The sequence below is a fragment of the Phocoena phocoena genome, chromosome 2 (assembly GCF_963924675.1).
Source record: "Phocoena phocoena chromosome 2, mPhoPho1.1, whole genome shotgun sequence".
Taxonomy (NCBI): Eukaryota; Metazoa; Chordata; class Mammalia; order Artiodactyla; family Phocoenidae; genus Phocoena; species Phocoena phocoena.
In genome coordinates, this window is record NC_089220.1 from 163865762 (window position 1) to 163880071 (window position 14310).

The 14310-nt window shown below is 40.8% G+C and overlaps 1 non-coding gene across 1 annotated transcript; it reads right to left on the reverse strand.

Moving 5' to 3' along the window:
• Positions 1 to 11543: 11543 nt before the first annotated feature.
• On the reverse strand, positions 11544 to 11616 carry TRNAV-CAC (transfer RNA valine (anticodon CAC)). The gene has a single exon. It is a non-coding gene; the product is annotated as a tRNA-Val (tRNA).
• Positions 11617 to 14310: the final 2694 nt, after the last annotated feature.

A 14310-nucleotide genomic window follows, 5' to 3' on the forward strand; every position in this document is an offset into this window, starting at 1 on the left:
TCAGGAATTGAGGTGAGAGGTTGGGCTAGAGGCATGTTTTAGGCATCATGAACGAACAGATGGTGATTGAAGCCAGGTATATAAATGAGATTTTCCAAAAAGAGCATGTAGACGAGGGGAGAGAACAGGGCCAAGGATAAAAATAGGGGGAGAGTCCACACTGAAGGTGCAGGAAGAGGGAGAAAACTCCAGTCAAGGTGATGGGCAAAGTTCAGCCCAAGAGGCAGGAAGTAATCTGGAGAGTTGAGGTGTCCTGGTCTCAAGTGGGGGCAGGGTTTAAGGAGGCGGAGGAAGGTGAGCCCTGGTGTTAGAAGACCCCCAGGATAAACACTCGTATCCTGAGGTTCTGTCCAGCCACTGTGTGGAGATTCTCCCACCCTTACCTCTGTAACGTTTCTGATAAAATTATAAAGGGGAGAGGAGTCTTCTCTGCTTTCCAACTGCCTTCTGTTCTCCTATCAGCCCAATTAAACTCCTTGAACAGAAAACAGTCATTTGTCAATGAACCCTTCTGTAGCATCGGACCCCCAGTGACCACCTCCGCCTTAAGAAACTCTGCCCTTCTTTGGCCTCTGTGATTTAGCCCTTTTGTGGGGTTTTTTCCCCCTCCTTCCTCTCTCTTTCTCCCTCCCCTCCCCCACCTTTCTCCTTTTCTTCTCTCTCTCACCCCCTTCTGCAGGCACTTCTCAAGGCTCAGTGTTCACTCCTCTGTTGCTCTCATTCTACACTCCTGGAATGATTCTGCCAGACTGATTTCATTTCCTTCTTCAGTTGTAATTTTTTGGCTGGTATTTCCTGGAAACCACAAACCATTGCTGTTGTAGTTGTTCAATACATCACTGCAGGGAAAGAACTGCTAGAGGTACATATCCTACATCCAGAATCACAAATACAAATGGATACCTCATCCATTATGCCCTGATTCTCTTTTTCTATTATTACTTTCAAGTAGCTCTAGGCAGCTTGGTGCTTCCAAGCTTCTGGGACCATCGGCAAGAATAATAATGACTTATCCAACTGTGGCAACAAATCCAACCACACAACCCTCATTTCTGCAAGTGAGTTGAAAATTATGTATGGTTCTGCCTTCAAGAACTCACCCTGAGAATATACTAGACCCGCCAAGAAGTCACATTGTCAGCACCACCCATGCAAGTGGGTAACACAGCATTAGCCTCTTGTTTCTATAAAAAGTAGTTCTACGATTTTATCATATTTCGTCGATTCTAAGACACATATTTTCACATTATTACTTCTCAGAAATTGAAATGCATCTTACAGTTATAGTTAGCAGCACTTTTCTTTGTTATTGGAATGTGAAATAATGATGTGTCACGATTTGATGGAATTGGGGTATTTGAAGAATAAGATGCAAAAGTAAATTAGTTTAACTCTGGGAGACAATAAGCACCGTGATTAAAAGGTGAGCTTAGAAATCACAGACTGGGTTTAAATTTCAGCTCTGACACTTACTAGCTCTAAGAACGTGCAAAAGTTGCTTAAGCTCTCTGAGTCTCCATTTTCCAACATGAAAAATTGAACTAAGGGACTAACAGTACCTAGGGTCTTGTGAGGTGGAAACATTATTGTGTGCTGCGCTTAACCAGCGCCTGGCACCTGGTAAATGCTCAGAACATCAGCTACATTCCAGTCCTCTTGCTTTTTCCAAAGGAAAATCGGCAAGAAGCATAGGAACCGTACTGGATTCTTATTTTGAATGAACTAGGCAAACAACTCTCTCTCATCACTACAATGAAAGAAAAAGAAAAAATAAACAGCCTGCAATTCAGAGCTGAATCAATAGACTTAGCAGATTCTCATGCTTGTAAATCATGAGCAAACTTTCTACAGATGACAGGTCGGTGCAGCTCCTTTTCCCCTACCTCACACCACTTGCAGACGGATAAAGCACAGGTTACATACTATAAACCCAAATTCACTCAGTTGGAGATCCACCTTCCCTCTGTGAGAGCCCAGTCTGGCCTCTGCAGCTACCAAGGTAGTCATCTTAGTCAAAGTGATGTATTTACCAAAAATATTTGGTTTTTCTTCTAAGGAAGAAATTATAAAACTATAAGATATAGTCTGATTTTAGTAAATATACATATGTTTATAGAAGAGGCACTGAAAGAATTTATACCAAGTTGCTAACTGGATAGTAAGATTATGAAACTTTTGTGTTTTCTTTTCATTCCATTTAAAAAAAAATTTTTTTGTATTCACTCAATTTTTAAATTTGTTAATAATTGAAATGAATTGCCTTTGTAAAAAAAATTTTTCTTGATCTTTTTCTTTTACAAAAGAAAAAGAAGTGATTTGTTTTCAATAAAGTTTAGGAGAGATTCTCTTTAGCCAATGTCCCAGAGGTTATTTTTGTGCATTTAAACACATTTAGGAGACACTGTATTTCTTATGAAGGCTTTTAAAGAGTCCCCAGAAGGCTGTTGCAGGAAAGACATATCGTGGTGATAGATTCATACTAACTAATGAAAAGTCCACTCTAGCAATTCAGAGTAAAACAGGACTTTCTAAGCAGGCATAAGTGAACCCAGTGTAGAAGAGACAAAATAATCAGCTTACCCAGACACAGCCTGTGGTAACTAGTTTCTTTTGAAGTATGAAGAACTGTCTTTTAAAAATTATATAGCAATGCGAAGCAATATTAATATCTGTCATCCAGCATGTCTTAGCAAATAGACAAACAGCAGTAGTGGGAACCAAGAAATGAGCTTCATTCCTAATCTTTTCTGTGTATTAGTTCATGGGTGAGCTAAGCTGCTGTAACAAAGAGACTCTGAAATGATGACTCAAACAATACAGTTTATTTCCCTCTCCTGTAGTCCCAGAGGGAAGCGGGTGGTATGGGGTGGTAAAGTAGCTGTGCTCTAGGACACAATCTATCTCATTGTTCTACCGGGCAGGAGTGTGGTACTCTCACCTGTGTGATCAGACCTTCACATCTGCATCTCTTCCCAAAGGAAGAGGAAGAAGAGGAAGGAGAAGGCAAGCAATTTCTCTTCACAAGAAAGTGATGTGGACGTTGCCCACATCACTTCAACTCACACCCAGCAGTGAGAACTAGATCATAGAGCCCCACCTGCTACAAAAAAGGCTGGTCACCATCATCTCTACCTGCTAAAGTTCAGGGAGAAGGGTATACAGAGCTAAAAGAAAAGGGAGCACTGGAGGCTAGCAAAATAGTTGCAATTTCTGCTGCAAAGAGTAATTTTTAATGGCATATTTCTATCTTGAAATTTTGCATTCTTTTCTGTCCACTCACTTTCAAAATATATTTGATAAATATTTCAGGTGCAGCGGCCGCCAGAACCATTTTCTTGCTGGAAGAGACAAGGAACGGATTCTCCCCAAGAGCCTCTCAAGGGAGGGAGTCTCTGCCATCACCTTGGTTTCAGCCCAGTGATACCGATTGCAGACTTCTGGCCTCCAGAACTACGAGAGAGTAAATTTCCTGTTGTTTTGAGCCACCTCGGTAACTTTACGGCAGGAAACTAATACAGTGCCATTATCTTTGACTTTAGTCTTGGAAGTTTTTTCATAACCACAGCCCTTGGTCAAAATGTTCCAGCCTGATTCTAGTATTACCTAGAAACTAGAGTTAGCAACTTGAATTTAGCTGAGCATTTATCTAAGAAAAATAAATCTCTAAATCTCTCTAGGCAAAAGGAGCGGGTTATAATTGATATTTAGAGTTTCGTAAAAATCAGAATAAACATGGGTGCCCTAGTTGCCGAGGTTGGAAAGAGGAAAGAAAATTTAAGGTTGGAAAGAGGAAAGAAAATTCCCAAAGTTCGTTTCACTCATTAACTCATTCCGTAAATATTCACTGGACACCTGCCATGGGCCAGGCACTGTGCTCAGAACTGAGGAAACAATGATGTATAAGATAAAGTTCCTCTAGGGACTTCATCTAGTTCAGTTTTCAGTGAAAGAGAGAGAAAAAGAAAGAAAGTCTAAGATGGAATAAATAAATTTGAGAAGCCCTCTTTATTAAAAGATGCAGAAAAACATGTGAAGTACTTCATAACACCTCTCCAAACATTTTAATACTGTCTATGAACAAAACTAATGTTTTATGAAAAAAGAAAACCTTCCTGAATGTGGAAATTAATCCAGGAGAAGGTCAGCGTATCACCTGACACAGAACAAGCCCCTTGTTCCTTCTTGAGGGAACAAGGAGGCAGAGCAGATGCATTTGCTTTCTATTACCTCGTGTTTGCAAAGGATCTCAAAATCCTATAAAAGAAAAGCATGTATAGAGTTTCTTAATTTCTAAAGCTGAACTCTCTTTAGCAGCTGAGTCAAATGAATTAAAAGCTAAATTATCACGTTCACCAATCTACATAAAACAATTTTCCTATATTTAAAGCCTACCATAATCCAAATTCTACTATAGGTTTAAAAAGTCTGAAGCTGACACAATTATCTTCATATATGGAGGGCAGGGGAGTCATAATAATCTAGGGGGCAAACCTAAATTGCCCACGGGATTCGACTACATAATCAAATTATCCAGTTCAAAGGGCAAGCTGTTTAATTCAAGACCATAAAGGAAAAGAAAAGCCCCCCTGTATTACTCCGTAAGTCTCCATGGCTTCATATTTTCGTGTGAAATTGCCTTGATTCTTCATTTTATTTTGCATTTTTAGACACAATCAGTGGGAATTTTTTCACTGGAAAGTGGCAAAGTGACAAGCATTCTTGCTAAAGAAATCTAATATCACACATCCTGAGAAATCTCTTTGGACTTCCCTCACTTCATTCAAAGATTCAGAAGTGTCTGACAGACTGGTAGGCAGGCCAGCAGGAACCTTATTTGCCTGAGGGCCTGAATAGCTTCCTGGGAATTCTACCACCCAAGGGAAGCTTGCAAAGGTCAGGCGTAAGCTTGGCCCGGGAACAATGCCTCCCTGGTCCCAGAGGAAGGGTGATTCTGAGTGCAGCCTGGTCTGTGAATTAGATTTGTCCAGCAGCCCAGCCCCCGTGGTCTCAGGTCAGAATCCCAGAGAGGGACAGAAAAAACTACAACAGCGTTTTTAACTAAAATTTGCTGATCAACTGTAACATCACTGAAAGGGAATAGTCAGATATTATGTGTCTCTTAATGACAGGCATCAGGAACTGCTCTGCACCACCTATAAAGTATTCTCACCCTCAAAATAATAATAACAGTAACTGAAGCAGAATCGAATCAAGGCGCTGGGCCTCATTATTACCAATTTCCAGGAAATTCAGGCAACAGAGAAGCATTTTGAACTACAACATGATAATACAATCAGCCAAATGAGTATGTGGAAAATTCCATGGGAAAAATGACCAACTTCCTTCAACAAATACATAGTTTTTAAAAGGAGTAAGTGGGAATTATGGTTGATGACAAGAGACTCAAGAGACACAACCAGGACTTCCCTGGTGGTGCAGTGGATAAGAATCCGCCTGCCAATGCGGGGGACACGGGTTCGAGCCCTGGGCGGGGAAGATCCCACATACCACGGAGCAACTAAGCCAGTGCGCCACAACTACTGAGCCTTCACTCTAGAGCCCATAAGCCACAACTACTGAAGCCTGCATGCCACAACTACGGACGCCGCACGCCTAGAGCCCATGCTCCACAACAAGAGAAGCCACTGTAATGAGAAACGCACGCACTGCAACTAAGGAGTAGTCCCCGCTCGCCGCACCTAGAGAAAGCCCGCGCGCAGCAGCGAAGACCCAAAGCAGCCAAAGATTAATTAATTTTAAAAAAAGAGAGACACAACCAAATATATGTGGACCATTTTTAGATCCTGATTCAAACAAAACCATCTGTACAAAGACATTTTTGAGACAATTTGTCTTACAAAAGACAATTTTGAGACAAAAATCGAACATGGACTGAAAATTAGATAATATATTAAGAAATTGTTTTTTATTTTTTAAGGTATGATAATGTTGTGCTTATATTGCAGAAAGAGGCCCCCTTACCTTTTCAAGATAATAATGAAGCTCTTAAGGGTGAAATGATGTCTGGGATTTGCTTTAAAATATTCCAGTGGGGGGAATGGGGGGGAGGAAGATGATGAAGACTAAGGTGGGTAGATAAAATAAGAAGGATAAAATATTGATTAATTATTGTTGCAGCTGGCTGATGGCGGCAGGTGATTCGTTATACTATTCTATGTTTGAATATGTTTGAAGTTTCCATAACAGAATTTTCAAAAAGTACATAAGGCACCATTTTATCATTCCACTCTTACTTCCTACTGCCCTGCAACAGAAAATCTCCACACTAGGTAGCCTACCATCTCCAGGGTTCCACACCCATGACAATACTCTCTTGAAATTCTCTCCTATAGCACTTTTCTGAACTGTCCTTCCACACCCAGCTCAAATCCCTGCATCCTCCTCTAAAGCTTCCCAACAGTCCCCAAATATCAAGAGCCTCTCTCCCTTCTCTGGATTCTCATAGCACTTCAAGTCAGTTGGCACTTGTCATAGCTTGGTTTATTTTCTTGGTTAACTTTTTAGTGTTTTGCATCCCTGGTGGGGTTTAGGGCTCTCACACAGCAGGGCACACATTGGTTTGTTATTCTCTTTTTATTACTATTATTATTTGGGGGGGGGGCGCTGCCACGCTGTGCAGCTTGCAGGATCTCAGTTCCCCAACCAGGGATTGAACCCGGGCCCTCGGCAGTGAAAGTGCTGAGTCCTTAACCACAGGACCGCCAGGGAATTCCTGGTTTGTTATTCTCTTGACTCAACTTCACCCCAGAATCTGTCCTAAATAATTTTGACTAATTAGTACATCATGGAGATGTCTCTTGAAAAGCCGTGACCTAAAGAATAACTTGTTGAGGGCTTCCCTGGTGGCGCAGTGGTTGAGAATCTGCCTGCCGATGCAGGGGACACAGGTTTGTGCCCCAGTCCAGGAAGATCCCACGTGTCGCGGAGCGGCTGGGCCCGTGAGCCATGGCCGCTGAGCCTGTGTGTCTGGAGCCTGTGCTCTGCAACGGGAGAGGCCACAACAGTGAGAGGCCCACGTACCGCAAAGAAAAAAATAAAATAAAATAAAATAAAATAAAATTTTAAAAAGGCACTAATCCTATTCTGAGGGCTCCACCCTCATGACCTCATCTAATCCTAATCACCTCCCAAAGACCCCACCTCCTAGTACCATCACATTGGGAGGCAGGGTTGTAATACTATATGAATTTTGAGGGGATACATTCAGTCCATGACAAACTACTCAATGCCACCTATGGGCTTTACAACAACAGAATGTCTGTGCTTCAGTTTCTGTCTGTGTGGAGGTTCTTGATACCTCTCAACCTCACAGAGATGTTTTAAACATGAAAAGAAGTATGCCAAGGTTTTTGAGAGTTACTCATTCCTCCAGCATACCTGGCCCTGCATCTTCCCACCTGCAGCCTTCCAAGCCTTCAAGGCCATGTCCTCCAGAGCTCTCCTGACTCCTCTACTGCTATTAGGGGTGCTCCTTACTCTGGATCCCCTGGCAACACACCCACAGCACTCTCCTAGATGTGCCGGCTTCCCTTCCATATCACAGACAGGGATGTTCGCTTCTCCACTAGCCCATAGTTACTGAGACAGGGGATCATTTCTAATTTACTTTCATATATAGCATGTGTTTAACCCATTCATGATAGGTTTTAAACAAACATTTTAAAATTCATTAATACTTTTTTTAAATTAATTGATGTGTAAGGGAAGAGTTCCCCTTAGATTCAGGACACAGCTATTTGGGTTTCAAATAGAAGTACAGAATGTCAGACTATAAGAGGTCCCCTAGGGAATTTCCTGGCAGTCCAGTGGGCAGGACTCCGTGCTTTCACTGCCGAGGGAGCGGGTTCTATCCCTGGCTGGGGAACTAAGATCCTGCAAGCTGCGCAGCGTGGCCAAAAAAAAAAAAAGAGGTCCCCTAAATCCAGGGCCAGTCTGCAAACTATTTGTTACTGATCCACAACAAAATAGGTCAAGAAACTGAGAATAAACATGTAGTAACTTTTATAACAATTATGTATGTCTGTTGAATTAATGATAAAGAAAAAGTTAGACTTTTATTCTGTACATCTTTGCTTTTTAGATGTATTTTTCTAATAACTCATTTTTACTGTATTTTATAAAGTTTCAGTGCAAAATGCACTGGGAAGTAAAGCTAATAATTCTGTATCAGAGATCATTTGAGCAGCACAATTTCATCTAAACTCACTCAGAGCAGAAGCCCTTTCTCTATTTCTGGCCAACCAGCCTCTAACACTTTCCGGTAAACATTCAAAATTCAAACCACCTAATTTCCACTTGCAGATTTTTTCTTAACTTAACTATTTGTATTTTGACCTTGGAAGGTTCTCCTGCTCTGTCAGAGGAGTTGGGGTGTGACAGGCTCCAGCAAGGCTAATGTAGATCTGAGGCTCAGTTTTCTGCAAAAGAACAAACCTTCTATTTTTGACATTTTATGATCCCAGGTTTCATTCATGAGCTTTTCTATCCCTCTGAGACATGAGGCAAGTCCCTGCCACCAAGAAGAGTCCAGCGCAGCCACTCCCTTGAAGAAAGCTCCCTTTTTGACATTTAATGACTTGATTATACAACTACAGTACATCCCATGTACCATTTACATGGGATAAATAATACTAGATTATTCGAATCCAAATAAAGTAAAGGTTAATAGAGTTGCTGTAGAAAGCAGATCTCTGCTTTCCTATAAATAGTTAAGTTTAATAGTAGTAGCAATAACAGTAATAATACAGCTAACAATTATTGAGCACCTATTATATGCCAAGCATTGGGTTAAGTGCTTTGCATAAATTATCTCGTTTATTCTTCAAAATAACACTTAGAAAGGTAATGTATATTTCTTATCTGTATATTCCCATTATACAGATAAGAAAACTGAGGTATGGAGAGGTTAAGAAACTCTCCCAAATACATGGCTAAAGAGGGGTTGGGCCAAGATTAGAATCCTACCCATGTGAACCCCAGAGCCTGCATTCTTTTTTTTTTTTTAATTTATTTTATTTATTTATTTTTGGCTGCACGGAGTCTTTGTTGCTGTGCCCAGGCTTTCTCTAGTTGTGGCAAGTAGGGGCTACTCTTCGTTGCGGTGCGCAGGCTTCTCATTGCGGTGGCTTGTCTTGTTGCAGAGCACGGGCTCTAGGCGTGTGGGCTTCAGTAGTTGCGGCACGCGGGCTCAGTAGTTGTGGCTGGTGGGCTCTAGAGCACAGGCTGAGTAGTTTTGGCACACAGGCTTAGTTGCTCCGTGGCATGTGGGCTCTTCCCAGAGCAGAGCTTGAACCCGTATCCCCTGCATTAGCAGGTGGATTCTTACCCACTGAGCCACCAGGGAAGCCCCAGAGTCTGCATTCTTTCTTTTTTTTTTAATAATTTTTTTTTTAATGTGGACCATTTTTAAAGTCTTTATTGAATTTATTACAACATTGCTTCCATTTTATGTTTTGGTTTTTTGGCCACAAGACATGTGGGATCTTAGCTCCCCAACCAGGGATTGAACCTGCACTCCCTGCATTTGAAGGTGAAGTCTTTAACCACTGGACCACCAGGGAAGTCCCAGAGTCTGCACTCTTAACCACTGTGATATGGGGAGGAAGGAAATGAAGGGCATAAACAAACAAAAAAAAAAGTGAAGTATGCTGATTTTTCAAATATGGGTGCTACATTTTTCATGTCAAATACTATTCAACTATTTATTTTAAATAATAAATTTACTTAAAGTTATTTAAATAAAGCAACATAGCATTCTCTCAGTATTTTTAATATACTGAATAAAACTAAAATCCCTCAGGCTTATTGTAATTAAGCCCACCTGCACGCAGACTACAAGAAACCCATTTTATTTTTTTTAATTGCCTTGGAATGTTTATTTTTATTATTTTTATTTTTTTGGCCACAGAGCACAGCATGCGGGGATCTTAGTTCCCCCACTAGGGATCGAACCCATGCCCACTGCAGTGGAAGCATAGCATCTTAACCACTGGACCACCAGGGAAGTCCCAAGAAACCCACTTTAATATTAAGATATAGTTTAGTTTAAAATAAAACAATAGAAAGAGACATGGTATGCAAGCACTAGTGACAAGAAAGCTGGAATGACCATATTAATATCAGCCAGGGAGATTTTAGGTCAAGCCATATCATCAGAGAAAAAGAGAGGCATTTCATATTGACAAAAGGTCAATTCATCACAAAGACATAGTGATTATAAATGTGTGTGCACCTAAAAACAGGGCTTTAAAATACATGAAGCAAAAAGTGACAGAACCAAAGGGATAAAAGACAAATCCACATTTGCCATAGAAGATTTCAACACTCTTTATTCAGTAACTGACAGAACAAGTGTCAGAAAATCAGTAAGAATATATAAAACCTTACTATCAAAATCAGTCAAATTGACTCAGTTGACATTTATGGAAGCTACAACTAATAAACATAGAATACACATTTTTTTAAGTGGCATGGAATATTCATCAGTAAAGACCATATGCTAGGATACAAAATAAGTTTCAATAAATTTAAAAGGATTGAAATCATACTGAGTATATTTGCCAACTATAACATAATTATATTAGAAATTTATAACAAAAAGAAATATATGAAATATCCAGTTATCTTAATATTAAGAAACATACTATAAAATAACTTGTGGTTCAAAGAAGAAATGAAAAGGGAAGTTCAAAAATATTTTGGGGCTTCCCTGGTAGTGCAGTGGTTAAGAATCTGCCTGCCAATGCAGGGGAAACGGGTTTGAGCCCTGGTCCGGGAAGATCCCACATGCCTCAGAGCAACTAAGCCCATGCACCACAACTACAGAGCCCGCGGTCTAGAGCCCTCGAGCCACAACTACTGAAGCCCACGTGCCACAACTACTTAAGCCTGTGTGCCTAGAGCCTGTGCTCTGCAACAAGAGAAGCCACCGTGAGGAGAAGCCCATGCACCGCAACGAAGAGTAGCCCCCCCTCGCCGCAACTAGAGAAATAGCCTGTGCACAGCAACAAAGACCCAACGCAGCCAAAAATAAATAAGTTTATTTAAAAAAATATTTTAATCAATATAATTCATCACAATAACAGAAGTAAGGAGAAAAGTCATTTGGTAATTTCAATAGATGGCAAAAAAAGAATGTGACAAAATTCAACAACCATATATAATAAAAATAAATGCACAGGGAAATAGGTCACAGAATATCTACAAATAAAACCTACAGTTAACATTATATTTAATGGTGAAATGCTGAGTGTTCTGCCTACTCTTGCTACTTCCATTCAACATTTTATTCAAGTTCTTAGTTATTGAAATAAGACAAGAAAAATAAATAAAAGACATACAGGTTGGAAAGAAGAAATTAAAACCATCTTTCAACAAGATGAAACAATTATGAACACAGAAGTTATGAAGAATCCATAAAAATCTCATTCTGACAGTTCAGTGCTCCTGGGTTTTTTCTTGTTGCTGTTTGCTCATTTTGCTTTGATTTTTTTGGTCAAGCCACATGGCCTGCAGGACCTTAGTTCCCCAACCAGGGATCAAACCTGGGGCCCCAGCAGTGTGAGCACGAAGTCCTAACCACTGGACCACCAAGGAATTCCCAGTGCTCCTGGGTTTTGAGTCAGTTGAGTTTGAACTGTTGGGAAGGTTCCCGGATGAATAAACTTTACAAATTTGTCAGATACTATATCATCTAAAAATTCCATTGAAGTACAAAGCAATCAACTATATGAATATTTTTGTTCCAGATATTTTTATCCAAGTACCTATAGATTTAACTAACATGCAAGTGAATAAACAGATATATATGTAGAAATCGGTGTTAAGAAATTCCATGCAAAATGTAGAGAAATGTCTTAGAAATCTGAGTTTAGGAACTAAAATTCAGAGATTCTAGACCCTTCCTAAGTAGTATGTCCAAAACAATACTGGTATCAGGTAAGGAACAGTCTGGATTCTGTCTTCAGTTTATGACTGTGTAAGAAAAAGGAAATAAATTTGTAGAATAGATTCCATACTCTTTAAACCCTTTCTTAACACATTAAGTTATATGTTTTATTAAATGCTTTAGAAACATATGTAATAAAGCAACTAATAATATGTCATAGGCTTTACCACAATTAAATAAACAAAATTCTAATTGCACAAAATGTGTTCTACAGTAAAACACATACATACAGAGTCAAGAGCCTACCCTTTGACCTAATAATTCTATTCCTGGGATTTTAGCCTAAAGAAATACAAGATTCCTGAATTGTTTACACACAGAAACGTTCATTGCAACATTTTTTACAACAATAAAAGAATGAATTCTGCCTAGACGTCCAACTAAAGTAAACCAGAGTTCAACCACGGGACAGACTATTACGTAGACGTATATGGGATATAGAAAGATGTAATAATATGGGGAAAATAATCATTGCTAACATTTATTGAGTACTTTCTGAAAGCCAGGAATGGTGTTAAGGGCTTTCTGTTGTGCTCCAAAGACAAAGAACAAGATAAACTCAAAGGGCCAATACTGCCAGAACAAAGAGTTACAGGGCTCCTATCATTCTGTCACAATGTGACCATTGCAATGTCCCAGAGCCCTCCCAAGCAGCATGCCCTGTCCCTTTCCCATACCCATATAAGGAAAGACATTTTGCTGTTTTTCTCCCGCTCAGCACACTGAAAGTATACATACTCTGCCCAGTCAGCAGATGACTTGCAGTTTCCGTGGCTATGAAAACAGACAAGCAACCCACCCTTCTCTTTAATAAACTCTATTTTCCTTACACTCTGCCTTGTGTCTGGAAATTCTTTTCCAACCAGCGCTCGGACCACGACAGGCTTCACACATACTAGCTCATTCCATCTTCATAAGAGAGTCCTATTGGAAAAAGTCCTTTCATTGCTCCCATTTTAGAAATGAGAAAGTAATCTGTAGAAAGATGACTAACTTGTCCAAAGTCACACAGATATTGAGGAAGCTGGCATTTGAACCTAGGCAGTGATATTCCAGAGACTGCCTGCACTTTGCCAGTGTTAAACCAAAAATATAGGATGCAAAATTATAGAAAGTGATCATATCTCCCACATTTTCAAAAGGGGAGAGGGGGACAGAGGGGGCAAAATGCATCAGAAGATTAACAATGGTTTTCTCTGGGTGGGGAGTTCATGGGTTTTTTCCTTTCTACTTTCTGCATGTTCTAGTTTTTCAATAATACAAATAAAGATGTTTATCACAGACATTCATTTTAATCCACCTTCCAGTCCTTGCTTATGCATGATCTTTTAAGTTAAAAAGGAAATGGCCCTCCCCCAAATCTGCCCTCCAAGGCCACACCTGGGAAGATTGGCTGTGTCCACTCATGCTGCCCAGGCAAAAATTTACATGAGACAAGGTTAGGATTTAGCCTTCAACGCAGAAGACCCATTCAATTTGCCTGCACAAAGCCCTTCCCTCTTGTCCCACGTTCTATGACCCTCTCCACCAGCCCCATTCCATTCCCCAGCTTGTGAATCCCTTTGAGGAAAACGACCTAGTGTAACTCACATTTCCATCCCTCTCCAGGCCTAGACCAGAACCTCACATATAACTCCCATGTAATTTAATAAATAAATTTAATAAATTTCCCAGAACAAAAAATATGACTATGGACTTCAAAGGGGAGGAGGTCTTCTCTCACCAGGTGCATCAGATCCTGCTCCAAGAAGGCGTGAGGATAATGTTCTAGTCCTGCGGTGCCCATTGTGATGCACCACCCAGATTCCCTCCTGTGGGGTGGGGCAGGGTCGGGGGCAGCAGGGCAGCAGAGCACAGACATCACTCCTCCAGCTGCTGGGAGTGTTGGCTGCTAACGGTCACAGTTGAATCTCTTCTCTCTCCCTAGTGGAAGACCACAACCAATGACTGGGAAGTGTCCTAGTACAAAGACGCTCAATCTGGGACAGCTCCAAAGAGCCATTCCGGCTCTAAGCTCCCCTTGAGATTGGCTGAGGCCCTCGTTATTGCCTTGTAGCTCAACCGTTCCCTCTGCTCAGTCCTGTTTCCTTCACTCCTTGAGCTGTTGATACCAAGCGCACTCCTCAACACGACTTGTACATGCGGATCTCCATCTCAGAGTCTGTGTCCCAGGAACCTGACCTAAGAGAACCTCTGGAAAGCAACAGGTCCCGCTGGGGCCTGATTGTTAATAAGATAGAGGTGCCTCGCGTGGGTTGAGGCCAGGAGTTCAGCCAAGTGGGAGGATACCCAATAGATTTTTAAGTCTTAGGAAGGCAAGGGGCAAGTTCAAGAAGGTGGGT